Here is a 17,729-nt window from a genome sequence, read left to right as displayed (position 1 = left end):
GAGAGGGGGGAATCCTAACAGCTTTCCAGCAGATTGTGCTATAAAGATCCCAAACAATTGGCCTATCTATCGATGCTGAGTTAGTTTTGATGCAATATTCCTCCCAGCCTCTCTGGACTGATGTTTACTTTTCTTTTTCATCCTACTCCCACTCAGCACTGTGCCTTTGGTAAGGCAGCTCCAAATCTGTGGGTTTCAAAGACTTCAGAGCTTCTGTGTTTGTATATATGGTAACATCCACTTCTTGCCCTTTCTGGTACAGGTTTAAAAACTTATAATCAAAGAAAATAAACATGTGAGTGAATCAGCAGACACTGATTTTCCAGTCATACTTCCGTTATCAATGCAAAAAAATAGTAGCAAAATAAAATTGTGTTAAAATCTGAAATCACTCTGGGTATCTATGAGAGTCAGTATGTGAAACCCTTGGCACAGTGGCTGGCACTATAAGTTGCTGCCATAACCTCAAATATTAAAATTGTTCTCAGAACTATTTATGAGTCACTCACAAAATCAGTCTCAGCAGTTTAATTAACCAGTCTTAATCAACCATTCTATTCATCCTGGTTGGCTCCAAATACCTATTTTCTCAAATTGAATTCTTGTTCAATGTATGAAGATTTTTCAGTTACTGACTCACTGTTGATATATTTGTAAATGCTTCTGGCAAATTCCATAGGAATAACTCAAAAATAATTGACAATTAAGATACCATAAATATCTATTTCCCCCAAAGGGCTTACTTTGAAAGTTACCTCACTTTTGGGATATGTTTTCCTATATTACTTAGAACGTAATATCAAGGATTTTCTAGACACACTTTTATGTTAATAATGAGCACAGTTTCTCTGACAGATGCAGATGGTAAAAGATGGGAAGGATGTCTCCAGAGCCCCTGGGCCTGCACAGCAATGCCTAGCCCTGGCTGAGCCCACTGCTGGCCCTCGGGCAGGGTCAGTCCCCACCTCAGGGTGGCCTAGAGTAGAACTGAAGAATCCAAAGACCCCTTTTGTTCTTTCTCCATATTGCTTGGTGGGAGGCATTATGCCCCCAAAGACATAATGACAAATACACTAAATCCATCCTCAAGGATGAGGATGGATTCATTGAAGAAGAGCAATATTCTCTTGTGATGCTGACAATGGAGCAGAAAGACTTCCTGCCCATCAGACTGTGCTGGCTCCTGCAGTGACTGCTTCTGTGCCATGATCACTAGTGAGTTTTCAGTGCAGGAGAAACCTTATTTGATATCCAACGTTTAAGTGGAAATCCTACTGGACATTGTGTACACAGAAACAGTACCTGTGACGGTGGAGAGTGTACAAGAACTGCTCCCGCAGCTTGTTGGCTTCAGCTGAATGGTGTGAAGCCAGCCTGCTGTGAGTTCTTAGAAAGCCAGCTGGACCCTTCTAATTGCCTGGGTATCAGACATTTTCCTGAAACTCAGAGCTGTGTTGATTTGATGCAAAAGGCTGAGGTTTCTAGTCAGAAGTATCTTCCTGAAGTGGTACAGCATGAAGAATTCATTCTTCTAAATCAAAGAGAGGGGGCTGGAGATTTAGCTCAGCAGCATAAGCACCTGCCATGCAAGCAGGCGGTCGTGAGTTCAATCCCTGGTACCGATAAAAAGTTAAAAAAAAAAAGTAAGTCAAAGAGAGGGGGACAAGCTAATCAAGTGTGATGAAATTCAGGTGGATTGTGAAAAGCCAGTCTACAAGGCTGTCATCAACAGGGCAAAGCATGCCAAGGAGCACAGAATCCTTGCCTGGCTTGTATAGTTCTAACCACTAACTGGTAGAAATCTCTTCTTTCTTCAAAAAATATATGATCTCATTTTAAATTAGAAAGAATAAAACTAAAATATAAAGGGTTTGTGTGTGACTATGTGTAGTTAAAAGTCTGAAAACTAAAACATGAAAGATCCTTTGTTCTAAGTGTGTTTGCACTACAGTATGTGGGGATGCCCTGCTGACCCCCAGGAACACTACAGATGTGACAGATACCGATCCTTTCATCCAGCGTAGTTTACACTGCAGGAATCTGGTTAATGAAGCCAAGAAGTTTCATGTGAGACCTTAACTTCAGAATCAGATATAGGACCCACGGACCAGGGCTCATGCAGGAGCCAATGAAGCATACCTGGTGGTTGGGGCCTTTGGAAGCCAGAAGTTTCCCGTCAATGTGGTTGAGAAATAGGACCCCAAAACTCAACAGTGGAGCTTTGCCAAGCATCACTCGCAAGACATGTTACATGGCCTCAGTGTCCCTACATGACTGGATCTCTGTAATTGGTAGTTATAGTGGCCATTCTGAAGTCAGTTCGGTGGAAAGGCTGGACCACACAGCAAAATGAGGATGGGGTCTGGTATTTTATGGCTCTGATGAACATCTGCTGTGGCCTTGCTGAAGCTGCTACCCTGGGAGATATGATCTATGTCTCTAGAAGCTTTGATAGAAGCAGGCGCCAGTATGGAATGATATGACTCAAAACACTGATCAATAGAGTATGTTGGGAAATATGCAGACAGCCCGAGATGGTGCTGGCCTAGTAGTGGCCAACATAGTGATCTATTGCCTAGGAGAATATGATGGCTTGAATATCTTAAACTCAGTTGAAAAAATATGATCCCCACATAAGACACTGAACTAGTATTACACCAATGGCCACCAAGCATTCTGGTGCTGGAGTGGCCCTACTGAGTGACCATATCTATGTGGTTGGAGGATTTGACAGAACAGCTCACCTTTTCTTCTGCTGAGATGTGCAACATTCATATTGATTCCTGGTCAACTGTTACTAGTATGGCCACTCCATGGTGCTATGTATGTGTCATGGTGCTTCATGGGAGACTGTGCGCAGTTGCAGAATAGATGGCAATTCCCCTATCAGTGACAGCTGGGAAGTGGTGACATCTATGGGAACCAGCGCTGTGACGCTGGTGTGTGTTCTCCAAGAGAAGTGGCCATTTTTGGAGCACCATCCAGAGCAAGTGACCAGTTCAAGGGACAGTTTGTGGGAGAATCAAGGATCCTGTCCAGAATGTCTTATTTCGCACTATGTACACAGGGTGATTCCGGGCATCAGTGCAGTGCTGATTGTACTCATTTGACACATATTCCTTCTCTTGGTGGTTAAGTCCCTCAGCAGGGTGGATAGCAGATACTTACCAGAAGAGAATGCACACTGAATGGGTGTAAGAGTCTGGGTCCTTCTCCATCTGCTCTGGAGAGTACTCTCTTTTTGTTTATAACTTCCCACATGCTTGGGAGAATATGTATAAGTTGTGCCTCACATACTGCAGAGAATGATGTGGACAGCATCCAGTCTGGAAAATTGGAAGGACACCAGCTTGAGTAAGGCTGTACAATCCAAGTTTTGTTTTACAAGGAACAAGTATCTCTTCTAATGTTCAGGTAGCTAGGAACACTAAAGTTTCATTCTGAAGGAAGAGGAGGGAGACCTCTATCATAATTTGGGCGCCAGGAGAAGAGATTCATGTGATAGTCCTTTGATGATGGGGGACAGGGCTATCATATCAGAACTGAGGTTAGAATAAATATTGTGGGCTGAATTTGATGGAATGTGAATGAACCTGGAACACCACTGAAGTGTAGTCTTGGAGCCTGAAGAAGATATATTATTGCAGGGATCTCTTTACTTCCCTCAGATCTTTCTAGAGTGTTGTACAGCTTGGCACTGAAAACTATGAGAGAATAGCAGAGTGAACAAATATCAGAATGAGAGAGAATGGCATACGCATAGGAGCTGGGGATTAACTAGAAGTACCTATGACTTTACCATTGTCTTATTCCCTGCTAGGGCTCCTGTAGCCATGTCAGTGTTTGTCTTGCATGGGTGAAAGACTATCTGTCTTTGCTGAACAAGTGCTACTACTATGTAAATACATAGGGATGGGGTGGGAATGGCAGCAGCTCCTTACATTTTTTCCAGGGCACAGTTCTGCTACAGTTGTTTTTACTGCTATGTTTGGTGCATTTAGTTTCTTTCCAGTTAGTTCTAGCACCTCTGCTGTTGCACACTGGCTCTCCTGTGTCACGCAGTGAAGTTCTTGCTTTCTGGGAACTGCAAGTGTGAGAATATAACAACCTAAACAAGGATGCACTTTCCCTTCATTCCAAAACTCTATTTTTCCCCATTTCTCTAAGTTGTATTAACTGACAGAGTTCGTTTCCTTAGTATTTTTTAAAAAATACTAAAATTTTCCCAAATGCCTTTAAAAAATAAATGGTAAATGTTTAGTCAAGGAAAAGCTACTTGCCATTTTATTAATCAAATCTAGTTTGGAATATATAGAATAACACATTCTCATGAATTTTAGAATATACATTCTCAGCTAATAGTAATGAGAATTTTTTTCAATGCTGTACACAGTCCAGTTACTTTTTGCTGGATACTGGCTTACTGTGAATAATACATATTATTTGTCCAACATATTTGTTTTTCATAAATATTATCCCTGAGTTATAGATGAGAAGAAAAAAATTATAACTTAACAGAGACATGCAGTAACTTGCACAGAGTCAGTAAGATGTTTAAATACAAGTAATCAGACTCTATAACTCATTCTCTTAATCATAATGACATATTTCCTTTTAAATATTCTAGGTAGTATAAAGTGGCCATAAATAGAGAAGACAAGACAATTTAATTTATTCCTGTATTCCTTATTTCTTTCCTATAATCTTAACTAATTTTGATCTTAATATATGCTTTTGCTCTTTTAAGATTTTTGGATGCAAACCAATGACTGAATAAATCATTATTTTAAATTTTTTAAAAAGCCTAAAGTATATAATATTTCTTTGGATAGTATGCTTTGTCAGCCTGTCTTCTCCCATTTACAGTTTTACTGGCTTGAAAACTTCAAACATCAATTTTTTTCTAGCTTTTCTACTTAGAATACACTGCACAAATGACCACTGATTAAGATTTAAAATTAAAGAAGTAATGCATCACTCTAAAATATTTTTTTCACCTTCTGCATAAAACAAAAACAAAATCGGTAAAAACAAGCAGATTTTTATGCACTAAATTCCACATCTTGGAAAGTAAAACAATTGAGGAAACAAAACATGTACAGATTTCATATCTGACAACCCCAAGTTCAAGTTTAAATTCTTCTAATTTAACAGTGAGAGTATTTGAACAAACTCTTTGTTTCTACTTTTTCTTGAGTCTAATGCCACTATCTTTTAGTTATGCTGTGAGAAGCAAACGAGACTCATACAAATTGAAAGTGTCATGTTACTTCATTACTAATTAATAATGCTATCATACTTAATGGTAAAAATTGAAAGCTTTAACTTTAAAAATCAGGAACAAGACAAGGATATCCATTGTTACCACTTCTACTCAATACAGTTCCAAAAATATTAATCAGAGAAGTTAGACAAGAGAAAGAAATAACATGACAAAAGAGAGGAAAGGAAGAAGTTATCATTATTTGCAGATGATCTGATACTCTAGAGAAGACTCCAAAAACTCCACCAAAATGTTTCTACATTTAATAATTAAATTCAGCAATGTATCTGGATACAGTTAACACTCAAAAATCAATAGCATTCCTGTACACAAATAAGAAGCTCACTGAGAGGAATTATGGAATAAGACCTTTCACAGTAGCATTCAAAACAATGAAGTACTTAGGAACCAATCTAACAAACAATGTAAAAGATCTGTATATTGAAAACTATAGTACTCTGAAAAAGGACTGTGACAAGGATATCAGAAAATGGACAGATATCCCTTGTTCATGGATAGCAAGAACCAACATGGTTCTTCCCCAAATGGCCATTCTCCCAAAATTGCTATACAGATGAAAATGCAATCCAATCAAAATTCCATTACCATGCCTCATGGAACAAAAGAAAACATTCTCCAAATTCATTTGTAACCAGAGAGACCTACAATAGCATAAGTAATTGTGAGCAACAAATGCAAGTCAAGGGGCATCACAATCCCTGATATGAAATTATACTGTAAAGTAAAGAAGATAAAATAAACATGGTATTGGAGAAAAAAAAAACAGACTTGAGGACCAGTGGAACAGAATAGAAGATGCACATGCAACTCCAAACACAATCAGCTACCTTATCTTTGACAAAAAGTCCAAACATATTCACTGGTAGAACAATAGTCTGTTTAATAAATGGTGCTAGAAAACCTGGTTTTCCATACGCCAAAGACTAAAACTAAACCCATGGCTATCTCCATATGCCTCAGTCAAAATGAATCAAGGATCTAAATATTCAAACAGAAACACTAAATTTACTGAATGAGAAGATTGGCAGAAGTCTTGAAGACATATGTGTAGATAGAGACTTCATGAACAAAACCCAGATCCCACAGGAAATACTACCAAGAATCAACGAACAGGATCTTACCTTACTACAAATCTTTTGCACAACAAAAGAAATCAACAACAGAGTGAAAAGACAACCCACGGAATGGGAAGAATTTATAGCTAGCTGTCCCTCAGACAATGGGCTTATATGTAAAATATGAAAAGAATTTTTAAAAAAATAGCCCCCCCCCCATTCAAAGGCCCAATCCAAAATGGGAATCTGAGATGAATACACACTTCTCAGATGAAGAAATACAAATGGCAAATAAATATACGAAAAAATGTTCAGCATCACTGGTCATTCAAGAGAAAAATGAAAACAACATTGGTATTTTAGCTCACTCCAGAAATAATGGCTATCATTAAAAAGTCAACCAACAACAAATGCTGGAGGGGCTTTGGGGAAAAAGGAACCCTTCTCACTGTTGATGAGTGTAGACTGGTGCAACTACTGTGGAAATCAGTATGGAGATTCCTCAACAAACTAAGATTAGAGGTCCCATTTGACCCAGCTATCCCCTTTCTGAGTACCTTCCCAGAAAAATTAAAAACGTCATCCTGTGGTAATGTATGTGCACTCATGTTTTTAGTAGCACAATTTGTAATAGCTAAATCATGGAAACAACCAAAATGCCCATCAACTAATGAAGGGATAAAAATGATGTGAGTTTCTTAATATAGTAGACTACACTCAGCCATAAAGAATAAACTTTAGACTTTTACAGGTAAATGGATGCAACTCAAGACCATACTCATAAGTTAAATAAATCAGACCCACATGTGTAAACATTGTATAGTTTCAGTGTGAGAAGATGAACAAGTAAATAAGACCCAAAATGTACAATGGATATTGTGAATTGGGAAGAAACTGTTCAAAAGAAAAGAGAACCTGTGAGGAAAGGAAGAGAGCTTCTCTCCTTATATATAAAGAAGGTAGCTTAAATAGATACACTGTTAGTTTCTCTTAGTTCATTAAAAAGAAAGGTTTGGGCGAATATGGTTTGGATGATATCTCATGCTTATATCTGGTACTCTCAGTAACCACTCTGCAGATAACAATGTGCAATGTATTAATTATTGTTACTCTCCTATTATCTGGTTTTTGGAAATTCTGCTTTTCTTTCTTCTCTTTATAATAATTTTTAAATAATTAATAATGCTAAATGCTGGGCTCTTAGGAATGGGATAGGAAAGGAGTGTCCGCTTTCTTTTTCTAGTAAAAAGAACTGAGTTGGTGATGATCATCCAAGGAAACTATGCTATCTTTCCTTTTATGCCGTCTGTACTGTGCTTTTCATATGCCTTTGTAGTCTACAGTATCTCTTGAGAGATTAGTTCAGTGCACTTTTAAACAGCTCTTCTATATCAATAGCAAAATCATTAAACACAACAAGATTTAATAGCATCACCCAAAATGTTCTGGCATCCATAGTAAATAGCTCTCTTGGTTCAACTTCTATTCCTTAACACAAAATATTTCTGCTAAAATCTTAAATTGTAGAGATTAAAAAGGTCATCCAAAGGATTCAGAAGTGAAAGACCAAAGAAAGAATTACAGAGCAGAATGTTGGAACTGGCCGCAGGAGATTCAGCTTTCAAACCTGTCCCGGGGTTATCACTGTTTCACAGAGGTCTAGGAGAGACATGCCTACAACGTAGAACAATTCTTGTCTCACACAACAAACTGAACAGGAAATGACATCACAAGCTAAGGATTTAAAATTGCTCTCGTCAGTAACAATGTATTTCAAGTTTACAGTGGATTTGTGTTAATTACTTATAATTATTAAACCCATTTATCTTTGCATAATCAAGTTTAGCAGCATTTGGAAGACATTTTGACTCAGGGCACAAAATAAAAATAAAAAGAAGAAAAAAAAAAAAAAGAACTGATTTCTCATTCCAAGGGAAACAAAAATGAAGCTTTAGAAACATTTCAATTTCTAGGGAGCAAAAGCAAGCAACATAATAAAGAAAAAAAAACCAGTAAACATACGAGTCATGACTTACACTTGCTCAACTTTAAAGAGGTGATATTTTTACATTATATAAATTTTCACATTAGCATTCCATTAGCTCTGAGTTAAAATTCAGAACTGTAATCAGTTGTAAAAATGAACTACAGAGTGGTCAGCGCTAACAGAAATGTAGATTTTCTTCTCAAACCTTACAGTTAATATAACAGTGTGTTAGCTAAATTTAAAATATTTATTTAATTTCATAATCTTAATTCTAAATTAGAATGACGCTACTTTTACAAACTCTCTTAAAATACTCTGGAAATTCCAGCTCTTTCAACTTCTCATTCAGCGGATTCCAGTGTGAATACTCATTAAGTCCTGGGTTATTATGCCAACAAAGAATCCACTAGGAAGATAGTTAAGAAAACAGAGGACACATATTCTGTTTTCTGGTATTCATGTGAAGATATATAAGAATTATTACTGGTCACAAAAGATATACTTCCATGTATCATATGAGAGTAAGATAAAAAAAATGGTACCTTGTTAGGAAATCATAGATGTTAACAAATAAGTTACACATCTGTTTCTGTCCACATAATATTGGGATATATATAGTATATGTCAATAGGAATGTTCAATATTTATTCTATATTTTTATCTTTTGATATCACCTTATTTTTAAATTTTTCCTTGATGTTGGTATGGAACTACTTTTGTTTTAACCTGATTTACAAAGGGAAACCACGTTCTTTAACCTTATGTAAACAAAAGTAGACTACTATGCTTTTCTACTATGACTGGTTTTATTTAAAAGCAATAATCAAATTAAGCCAATTAGCAAAGATTTCCAAAGAAAGTTCTCACTAAACTCATAATAATAAGTAAATGGTTATTTATCTTGGTTGCAAGAGAGAGTAGTTGAGTGTGGGCAGTGATTCAGTACTTGGTCCATTTTCTACCTCAAACTTTCTTCATAAACAGGAAATCTACAATTATTTGGTCACACACTGATACTAAAAATTAACAACATAATTTTACACATATGATGTACATTTATGGGTGTAGCAATATGTTATGTAAAATTATATAATTAACATTTATAAAAATATATTCTTTATTCTGGGAATGTGTTCAGTTTTACACATATTCTATTTAAATCTGTCAACAGTTATAACATAGATAGCAACCATTATCGATTTTTATCAGATTAGGAAATTTAGAATGAGAAGTTATTTTTCTTGTTGAACATCACACAAGTGGCAGAGCCAGTTTTAGGATTAATGCTACCTGGAATCTGTTGCCTGATTACTTAGCTGGAACAATATTATAAAGCTTAATTCTATTCACAAAGAAACCATAGAGATGAATATACAGCTGTTAGCTACAAGAAATTTGACTCCCAGTAGCATGGTCAAGTTCATAGTGTTTTCAAATTGAGCCATGTCTGAATGTTAAATTGAATATTTGGCTATGTTTTAGTGATAAAATACTATGTTGGGTCTCATGTGATACCCAAGATTTAATACTGCTATCAAAGTTCTTTATAGTGGTGACTTTAATATTGAGATCTCTCACCCATTTGTGTGGGGTTAAATAAGAATCCTGTGATCTATACTTGCCATTAACACTGGCTATCATAACAATTTACAGTTGCAGGGAAAGTTATTATAACTGAAATAATATCATTAAAACAATAATTGTCAAAGGTGAACAGCAAGTATATAACCCAGGGAGATATTAATAATTTGTAGATACTTTGTATAGCTGTTTAGCTGCTTTTATGGATGATGACACAGACTGTTTAAGGTATTTTTTCACAATCTGTTGTGTCAAAGACCTCCTTTCAGAGGTTAATTGAATACTGTTTGTGATCTTGTGACCATCTGACATAGAGAATTTCAACCACACTGGTAAATAAGGATGTACGCATAAAGGAGGAAATAAAATGATTACTTTGGTTCTTTTCCCAAAACCTCTTGGCAAACACACTTTCACACCCCAAAACTCCACATCTGCAATTGCAAAATAATTAATTTGTTGCCAAGCTATTGTGCTGATTCCAGGACACTGGCCAAGATTTAATACTGGCATCATTACGTTGAAAATATCACAACATTAAATACTGTATTTCCCTGCTTCATTTTGCCAATCACTGATGTCAGTGGTATCCTGTTCTTTAGGAAATTTAAATTCTTTCATTCAGATAATCAACATTTGTGCTTCCAACTACTCTTTAAATAGAGTCATTCTTTGTCTGGCAGCTGTGAGAACTTTTTACCCTATCCCCTCACAGTAACTAATAGAAAGAAAAAAAAGTTCATTTAACATTTACATAAAGAAATGCTGTTTGAGATACTATTCACAAGCATGATGCAGTCTAAACAGTAATGCTTAATCCTCAGATTTATTCAAAGCAAGTTGGTATCTCAGGCAATAAATGGTGGTCAAAATATTTTATTTATTTATTTGGTACCGGAAATTGAACTCAGGACCTTGCACTTGCCAAGCAGGTGCTGTGCTGCTGAGCTATATCCCTGGCCCTGTTCAAAATAAATAAATGATCTCGACCACATAAAAATGACATTCTTCCACATGGAAAATACAGAGATTTTAATGAATCAGCTCTAAAATTGGAAAATATGTAAAATCAAAGTGACACAAACATACATTTTAGATTACTGTTAGTAGGGAAAAAAAGAACTTTTCTCAGTACTGGATATTGAACTCAGCTTCTTTACATTGAACTACATCCTCAGTGAATTTTTTTTTCCAAAACAGAATTCACTAAGTTACTAAATTGTCCAGGTTGAGCTTGTGTGCTGGGATTACAGGTATACACCATCACATCTAGCTAAAGGGAAAAATTTTTAACTACAGACATACCCCCACACTAATCAGAACTAAATATTTAACTTTACAGTAATTTTTAAAAGCAAATCAGAATATAAGTGCTGTTCAATCCAATAGTAAACATAAATTTATCCATAAAATAATTCCCTTTCTCCATTTGCCTTTCTCCCTCCTTTTTTCTCCTTCTGATCTTTTTCATATGCTCACATGCACACAGAAATACACACAAATTCATGCACATGTTCTTTTTCAATTGTTTTTTTTAAATCCAATTGCCTGTACCAATCCTAGGCAGAGTATACTTTTTTTCCTACTCATGCTAAGCATCTGTAATATCAATTGTGCCTTCAAACACTTGAAATGTCATTTAGAATTTTCAAAAAGGTATTTGTACATTTTAAATGTTGAAGGGAATATTGTTCTTTGATCTTAGTGTACCTGTGGAAATTTGGAATACACACACACACACACACACACACATATATATATATATATATATATATATATATATATATATATATTAGGATGTAACTTAAAACCACATATATTGTTATAATACTTCTATATGGACCAGCCCTAACAAACAAAATCCAGACACTAGAAAAATGCATTTACAAAATTTGTTTTCACCAGGGGCTGGGATTTAGCTCAGTGGCATAAGCACCTGCCTTGCAAGCAGGCGGTCTTGAGTTCGATCCCCGGTACCAATTAAAAAAAAAATTTGTTTTCACCACCTATTTAATCTATCACCAGGTTACATGTGCCCAGATCAAGTGGCAAAATCAAACACTATTTGCCATATATGTCTTTTACATTTCAGATAGTATAATGAATTTACATTGTGTACAGATTAAAAATACTATGTAATTGACTAGTAAATTAAACATATTTAAACAGCAATATTAGAAAACTCATGCTCATCAAATATCTTTTATTTAGATGGAAATATTTTATTGCATGCTGACAGCTCAAATTAACAGCAACTTTCAACTTTTTGCTTTATATGCACATAAATATTTTTTACTCTGATTTGGCGGGTGGAAATCTCTTCCACGGGTGACCTGGACTCCATCTGAACCCAGTTGTGTTTAATTTCTCTTTGTTGACCTTCCCAAGCCAAGTAACAGCCTAGCACCTGTCTCACAATCTTTAAAAAATACTTTGGTTTGACGTTTACTAAGAAGACAAGAAGCTATGCTTCTGAATATAAAAAATCAACAAAATAACCATGGCGTGTTTGCATCAATTATATCTGCTTGGTGTCAAAGTAGAACACGTGAGGCAGTGAAGTCAGAGGTGTATGACTTACTAAATATAAAATTCCATGCTGGTTTAGTGTTCAGCACACGTATTTCTTTGGATCAGATGCAAAAAGGCATGTTCTGAAAGAACAAGCCTACTGTGAATGAATAGAATATTTTGCTCAAGCCATAGAGCCAACGGTGTTTTTGTTTCTTAATAGATCTTCTACTTTTCCACTAAAAATATGCTGTGCAGTGTTCTTTCTCCGTTACATGCAAATGGAAAACAGTTTTTCTGTTCAGTTGCTAGAAATGCAGTATTTCTCTGCTCTGCGAAGTTTTATCCTGTCCATGTGTTTCTAAGATCACATCCAAAGCCATGTGTGACAGGCATATGAACCAAGTTTGTGATTCTAATGCCTTTCCTAGCATAAATATCTAAGTCACTAAAAATATGTATTTTTACCATACCTTAGAAATCTTAAGGATGCTTCCAACTTACTGAGGATTTTTCCAGCCCACACACATGAATTTCAAAAGGAACAGATTGTGTGCATTGTACAAGGCACATAATACTCTTTACTATGAATGGACAGGCATATGTGAGTGGTTAGCCACAGCGAGCCAGAGAGGTCACTTTCTCACAATGATGACTTCAGAAGGCGAAGGCGTCCCATCTGTATGAGACCGTGATAAGTTTTTCTGTGTCAAGCTTCACAATTTATCACATTGTCAACACCTCATATATAAGTCAAGATTCAGTAGGATCTTTTTAATCACAATAAATATCTTTGTTTCCTTTAGTTCTCACCAATCACCAAAAGGTGATGTCTTCTGAAAAATTAATAGTGAATAAAGGAAAGTAAACTGTAGATATTGCTTTAGAGCTGGGCTTATTTGAAGTTTATTCTCAGCTTTTAAAGAGGGAAAATATGGCTAAAGATAGAAGAGAGAACAGACTCTACTGGGAAACTTACATTTCTGACCCCTAGACCAAAACATTGGACCACTGAAAGAAAATCTTACTGGAAATTGAAAATCACACACTGACTCCATGCATTTCTGTTGTCATCTTAGTTTGGAAATATACTTACTTCAATTAAGAAATGTTATTTTTCATTCCTCACACTGGCAAATCAGCTTAAAACAGTAATACCTGGACAATGCAAACTCACACATATTTGGGTAGAGAGCAAACTGGCACAATCATTTTGGATCTCACCTAGGTTATGGCTCTATCGCTGACACATACATACCCATGGTAGAATAATGTATTTTCCTGATTCCTTCCCTTCTGTCTGTATTCACAGGCTTCTTTTCTAACTTTTTATTTTCTGACACAAAAAAAGCTGAATAAAATTTCCTACTTCCTGACTTTGGGGTTGGCCCTGTGACTTGGGACAATATTAGACAAGAAATGTGTTTGGGAAGTAAAATCCTCCCTCTTATACCCCTGCTGTCACTATAGGAAGATGGATGAGTCCCAGAAGGGGTATATATAGAGAAGATGAGAACCTGCACTTTCCATAGTGAAAGCAAAGTCCAGAATCACCTCTAGGGTAAATCGCCTGGCTGACAGCAGCCTGCGTGAGCCAATCTTGAATCAATTTGCAGACATGGGAAAAATGAGATCTTACTGTTGTATTCCGCTGAGATTCTGTGGTCATTTCTTACTGAGTGATGACTAATGGAATGCTGATGACTCCCAAAAATATTCCTCTATGCCTGATTTCTCTGAACTATAACTCTCTATCTGATATTTCTAACAGAGCATACTTATGATATCCAACACTGAAGTCCTGGAATTCTTTCTCAGATCTGCTCCTTGGGTCTCATCTAGATAAAGCAGCTATAAGCATATAGTTTCATGATATAAAAAAAAATTGGAATTATCTTTGCTTATGTTTTTCTTTGACTTTCTACTTCCAATCTTTCAGTAAATTCCAACAACATTTTCTTCAAGTTTACAATAATTTTCATCGTTTTCAAAAAGCTACTTCTTACATCACCTGAATTTCTTTCCATGTATTACAGTAATCACCTAACTGGACTCCTTCTACTCTTACCCAAAATAATTCTAGTCTTAATGCAGGAATCAGCATGGTAAATCCAATCACAGCGCCCTCCTCCCTAAACTTCTCAAGGGCAGTGGATCTGAATACAGTCCCGGCACCTCTCACAATGACCCATCACGAGTCTCTGTATCCTCTACCCCGACTCCTTTTCTTCCTATTCTGGTACTTTCTCCTCTTCCGCTTGGCCTTAACCATTTTATCCTCTTCCCAGTTCCTTTCTGGAACAAGGTGAGTTCTTGGCTGAGGCACTTGGAACTTGCTGGTCACTATGACTGGCAAGCATTTCCACTTTGGTTTATAGCCAAAATATCCTCTTCTTCAAATGAGAGGACAGCTTGCCCTTACTGATTTATTTAGAACTAAAAAGTCTGTTCTCCTGTCTTCCATATTCTTTGTACTCACCTCTCTGCTTCAATTACTGAAGTTGTTGTGTATTGTATTTTTTCTATCTGGTTTAGTATCCAGAGTCCATAGCCTTTGATCCTAATATGCCGTAGATCCTCAAAAACAACAACAAAAAATTTCTAATTAATGGACACATGGCCATATTTGTGGGAAAATATGAATTCTTTTTGATCAAATAATTCTATTTTCAAAAATTGCCCCTTCAAACAATGAAATGATATGCAAATGCTTATTTGTAAGTATGTTTATTACAGATTCATTTATAAAAGCAAAATAGTGATAATTATCTAAATACATAATATAAAGGGTTTATAAAAATTTGGCACATCCATGTAATGAAATAATATATCTGGGAAAAATGAATGGATAAACATCATGTGGACTAATATCTAATCATGTGGTATAGAAATGTCTGAATGGAAAGAAATCATGTTGTCAAACAAGTTTTGTATTAAGATCCTAATTTTTTGAAGTATTATTAGATACCTGGTGATGAATTATAAATATACATCTAAGTTCACAGTAATTATCTCTACATAGTAAGAAGATAAAGAATTTTGATTTTGTTCGTTTGTTGTTGTGGGGGAAGTTTTCAAAGTTTTAGTGAAAGGAGTTGCTCACATAATGAGAATAAGGAAAGTGTCTGCAACCCATACTCATTTCTAAGAAGACCTTGCTTTCTTCCTCCAAACCACACCTTTTGAAAAGCACAGTGGAAGGTTAGGCGTTAAGATTGCTTTCATATTGCATTGTTCCTATCTCAGGCCTCCCTGAGCAAGAGCAAGACTGCGAAAGAAGTTTGGAACCTAATGAAGAATTTTTAAAACTATGGCTGCACAGGGAGCTATCATATCAGTTGTGATGTCTACGCTTTTAAAAAAAATCAACTGAAATTAGTCAAATATGTCCCCCTTCCCCCACCAGGCCCTAATCCCTAAGAGGTTCCAGAGTTTGTATTAAGCCTAGAAAAGACCAGATGTGTTTGCTTCTGACTCAGGTCCCCAGTGGCCGAGCTGAAACACGCTGCCTGCTACACTTATCTGTGGATAGCACAGACTTCTGAATTGTTTCTAGTCTAAGTCATATATTGCTAAAGTTTACCCAAGTTAGATCATTGATTACAGGCACAAAAATGGTAATAATGAAGAGCAAATGAATAAGAAAGATAAGGTTAACCCTTTCGCAAATTTGTCTCTTGATCCTTTTTACCAAATTTGTAATGGGCTTCATCACATTAATTTTCTTAATTATCTTATTTCTTCTAAGTTATGTCTTGTACTTCAAAAACAATTTAAAAATAGCAAAGCATAGTACATTAGTTTTAGTTTTTCATTTTTTGTAAGATAGTCTATTCTCAGACTGTGTTCAAAAGAGCCTTGAATAATTTCTTTTTTCTTTTCATTTAAAAATAAAATAAAGAAATTATAAGAAATAATTAATGTAGTAAGGGAAAATGCAAGAATTACAAACAATAGCTCACTAAATCAAGTTCAGTATACTTTTCCATATCCTAACGTTTCAGTTCAGTTTGCATTTTGTTGTTGTTGTTGTTGTTTGTTTGTTTTGTCTTTTTCATTTTTATCGGTACCAGGGATTGAACTCATGACTGCTTGCTTGCAAGGCAGGTGCTTATGCCACTGAGCTAAATCCCCAGCCCCTCAGTTTGCATTTTAATAGACAATCAATCCTTAATTTGAGCAGAACAAGCGATCTTTAATTTTCTAATAAATCATGATAATTAAGAAAAAGATTGCATGTATAGAATGCATTTCGTAAGAGCTCTAAAAATAAACACACCTGATATTTGGTAATACAGAAGTAATTTCTTACATGCTACAAGTTACCTTTTTATTATTCAGAAACTAAAGTCAAAAGACTTTAAGCAGGAATTACAGCTGTAAAATCCTCCTCTGCAAGGAAGACAATGAACTTTTGAAAAACAGAAGGAACAAAACCCTGCTGGAGGAGCTCCTGACACAGCAAGGAGGCTGGTTTTTTTTTAAGGTCTTTCTGGCTGTGCAGAGAAGGAGGAAAAATCAAAGACAGTCAATGCCCTGAGAATTACTTGGTCCACCTAGCACCACAGGAATTCATGAGGTGGGGGTGGGGAGAACAAGCAAGAGAGTTCATTTATTTTTAGTAAATTAATTATCTTTCCAAACATGGGGATAATAGAACACCAAGGAGCCAGTAGTTTCATTTTGGGTGACAAATATGATCTTGGACAGTTTCACCCGTTAGCTCTGTTCCTTTACCTGACAACTAATTTAAGGCAGGTGGCTGTCTGTGTATTTGTCTTATAGCTAAAAATGAGGGTGCCGAGATTTGCCTTTGCCCGTAGGACTTTTTCAAAGTACCAAAAGAAAATAAACATAGTATTTAACTTGGTGTTCCCACTCCTCCTCTAAAACTTAAAGCAAACAGGCTGGAACCCACAGCTGTGGGTGACTCAGACCAACAAAGGAGAAAGCTTCAAAAGCAGCTTCTCTTTCTCCTTTTCAGCTCCATCCGCAAATTGATGAGACTGCTTTCCCATTACCCAAAGCTTCTGCACTCTAAAGCCCTGACATAACCTTTGTGTGCTGAGGCCCCCACACAAAGAGGAGAAAAAGGTCACCCCGCACTGACAATCAAGAAAGCATCCAGAGGGGGGGACCCCATATAAATTAACCTAGGTACTTTCCACAACTATTACTGACTTATTTTTATCATTCCAGAACTTCAAATTGTGTCCTTTAATATGTTGATATTTATCAAGATGTATTATGTAATAAGATAGTATAGTAATATCTTAACTATATATTTGCAGCATCAGAGAGAAAAACCAAT

General features: G+C 36.0%; 1 pseudogene; it reads left to right on the top strand.

Annotated features, from left to right (window-relative positions):
• The first annotated feature begins 861 nt into the window (after window positions 1-861).
• LOC100715885 (kelch-like protein 12) lies at window positions 862-3,136 on the top strand (annotated as a pseudogene).
• Window positions 3,137-17,729: the final 14,593 nt, after the last annotated feature.

The sequence above is a fragment of the Cavia porcellus genome, unplaced genomic scaffold, assembly GCF_034190915.1.
Source record: "Cavia porcellus strain 051 isolate PalLab524CR breed Dunkin Hartley unplaced genomic scaffold, mCavPor4.1 scaffold_2, whole genome shotgun sequence".
In the NCBI taxonomy this organism is placed as follows: Eukaryota; Metazoa; Chordata; class Mammalia; order Rodentia; family Caviidae; genus Cavia; species Cavia porcellus.
The sequence above is the reverse complement of the archived record's forward strand: the minus strand, read 5'-3'. Positions and strand labels throughout refer to the sequence as shown.